The sequence below is a fragment of the Citrus sinensis genome, chromosome 6 (genome assembly GCF_022201045.2).
Source record: "Citrus sinensis cultivar Valencia sweet orange chromosome 6, DVS_A1.0, whole genome shotgun sequence".
NCBI lineage: Eukaryota > Viridiplantae > Streptophyta > Magnoliopsida > Sapindales > Rutaceae > Citrus > Citrus sinensis.
Genome location: NC_068561.1, coordinates 24,321,052 through 24,323,793, shown reverse-complemented (window position 1 = coordinate 24,323,793; position 2,742 = coordinate 24,321,052). Strand labels below are relative to the sequence as shown.

Genomic DNA, 2,742 nt, shown 5'->3' with positions numbered 1-2,742 from the left:
CCTTACTTTTATATATTTAACCTTCTTGTGATTTAATTACATGTGTTTTATTTTAATTAAGTATTTTATGTATTTTAGGGGCATTATAGTCATTTCACAATAAAGGAGAGATCAGACGGCAAAACGGACATCACTTTTGAACTCAGGACGGTCGAAAACCTTAGGAGGAGCATAAAAGGAAAAATGACACTATTCACATGTACGGTACTATTCACGTGTACGGTACTGTATACGTTACTGTTCACGACACTGTTCACATAGACGGATGATGACGTGGCATTGACCGATGATGTGGCATTGACTGATGAGGTGTCACGATCCTGTTGGACTAAAATTCTTATGTACTGTTGATGGTGACGTGGCAGCATATCAGTGGACGAAAAATCTCGCGTACGGTGCATGCATCACACAGGATTATTTTCAACCAAACCGCGTTACTGTTCATCCGGGTCAAACCGCGTTACTGTTCAAAGTCGGGTCAAACCGTGTTACTGTTCATCCGCGTGGTCAAACCGTGGACTGTTGACTGATGACGTGGCGCAATCCTGAGCGTCCAAACTATTTTTAATCCGATGGCCATGATTTACTCCATGTATCTATAAAAAGGGGGCCTCCCCCCCCTAATTTGATATCTCTGAATCCATTTTTGGGATCCATTTTCTGTAATTCCTTCTCCATCTTGTATTTTCTTCGTATTTTAATAAATTTCCATTTTGCCCCTAGTTCAATTATGAGTGGCTAATTTTCTTTCAAGCTTGGGTTGAAGGTGAAGTCTCAACATGTGTCATGGGCTTAATTTGGTAAATTTATTTTCTCTTCCCCTCTAATTTTTGTGGATGTTTTGACTTCTCGTCGACAAATAATAATAGTCTTGTCTAGATACCGCCTTGGTTACACCGGCTCTCTAGTATAAGGTTATTATTATTTGGCACGATAAGCCCTTAGCACCATATTGATTAGAGCGTGGTTCATGAGGTGTGGATTCCCCCCTCATGATTTAATTGGCATTAATACGGATTATTTAGCCCATGATGCATGTTGATACGGATCCAGATACCCAAGTACGTCATTTCAATAGAATTCTCTTCAATTCATTCTCGCCATTTCAATTCCAGTTTTAGAATTTATTCTCGCCATTTTAATTTAAGTTTTAGCATATTCCAAATCATTTCCACCATAAATCCAATCACCCATTTACAAAATTAATTCTACACAATTAAAATCCACCTCCTCGTGGGATCGACACTCGTCACCATAGATCTATACTACAATAGATTCGTGCGCTTGCGAGTACATTAAAATTTGCACAACAAGTTTTTGGCGCCGTTGCCGGGGAGGTAAGTAATTTTAATTCATAGAATTAATTTTTGTGAATAATTTCTTTTATTTGTTTTCTTGTATTTTTTTTTATTATTAAAAAAAAAAAGTGAATCTACATTTAAAGGTTAGTATTTCTTTTCTTTTTCTCTTCTTTAAAATTTTGTAATTTAATTTTCCATTTATTTTTCTTTGTAATTTTTTTTGTTTATCTTATTAATTTAATTTTTAGTTAATTTCTTTCACGTATTTATTTTTGTGTATTTTTATAGAAAGGTTGTAATAGCGCAATAAGGTTAGTATCGTAATTTCTCCCTCTTCTTTATTTTTATTTGTTTTGTTCCCATCTTTATTTTTGTTTTGTTTGCATCTTTATTTTTATTTTATTTATTTTGCATGCATGGTCGTAGGTCATTATTACCTAATCTTGAACCTATAGACCTTGAATTAGAAAAAACACTTCGCACACACAAACACGTTAAAAATAAAATGGATTTACAAGCACCACAGGAGAGGCCATTTAAGGACTATTTTAGTCCCTTAGCTAATTTGAGCACGTCATGCATAAGATACCCAAATGTAGCTGCTAGGAGTTTTGAATTAAAACCTAGTGTGTTAAATTGTCTCCCTACATTTTATGGCCTAGAAAATGAGGATCCATATAATCATTTGAATGATTTTCATGCCATTTGTCAAACATTCAAATATGAGAATTTTTCAGATGATGATGTTAAACTTAGACTATTCCCATTTTCTTTAAAAGATAGAGCTCGTTCATGGCTTAATACATTGCCTGCTAATAGCATTGCATCATGGGAACAAATGGTTACAAAATTTTTAAATAAATATTTCCCAGTGCATAAAACCAATGCTATTCGCAGGGAAATCTCGGAGTTTACCCAGAAAGATGACGAGCAATTTTTCGAAACATGGGAGCGATTCAATGGGCTACTCTTGAAGTGTCCACATCATGGGTACGAGAAATGGCACCAATGCCAATACTTTTTGGAGGGATTATTGCCGAATGTGCAAGAATGGCTAATGGCAACGAGTGGAGGAGAGCTAATGTCAAAAAGTGCATCAGAGATTTGGGAATTCTTCCAGCGACAAGCAGATAATTCCCAACAACGGAGTCGATCACTCAGGACTACTAGAAGAATTAAAGGAGTGAATGAGGTTCAAATTGGCGAATCAAGTTCAGAAATTAAAGAAGTCAAAGCGATAATTGAAGGTCTCTCTCGACAAATAGCATCATTATCGACTGCTAAATCAACAGAGCCACATGACCATGACTCATACTCAGATCAAGCCAATGCCATAGGTGTAATGAGAAAGCCATCAAATTACAACCCATACTCCAACACATATAACCCTGGATGGAGAGACCACCCCAATTTTTCATGGTCTCAAGGATTCCAACAGAAT

General features: G+C 36.1%; 1 non-coding gene across 1 annotated transcript; it reads right to left on the bottom strand.

Annotated features, from left to right (window-relative positions):
* Nucleotides 1-2,190: 2,190 nt before the first annotated feature.
* On the bottom strand, nt 2,191-2,294 carry LOC127903587 (small nucleolar RNA R71). Its single transcript, XR_008056295.1, has one exon. It is a non-coding gene; the product is annotated as a small nucleolar RNA R71 (small nucleolar RNA).
* Between the last annotated feature and the right edge of the window lie 448 nt (nt 2,295-2,742).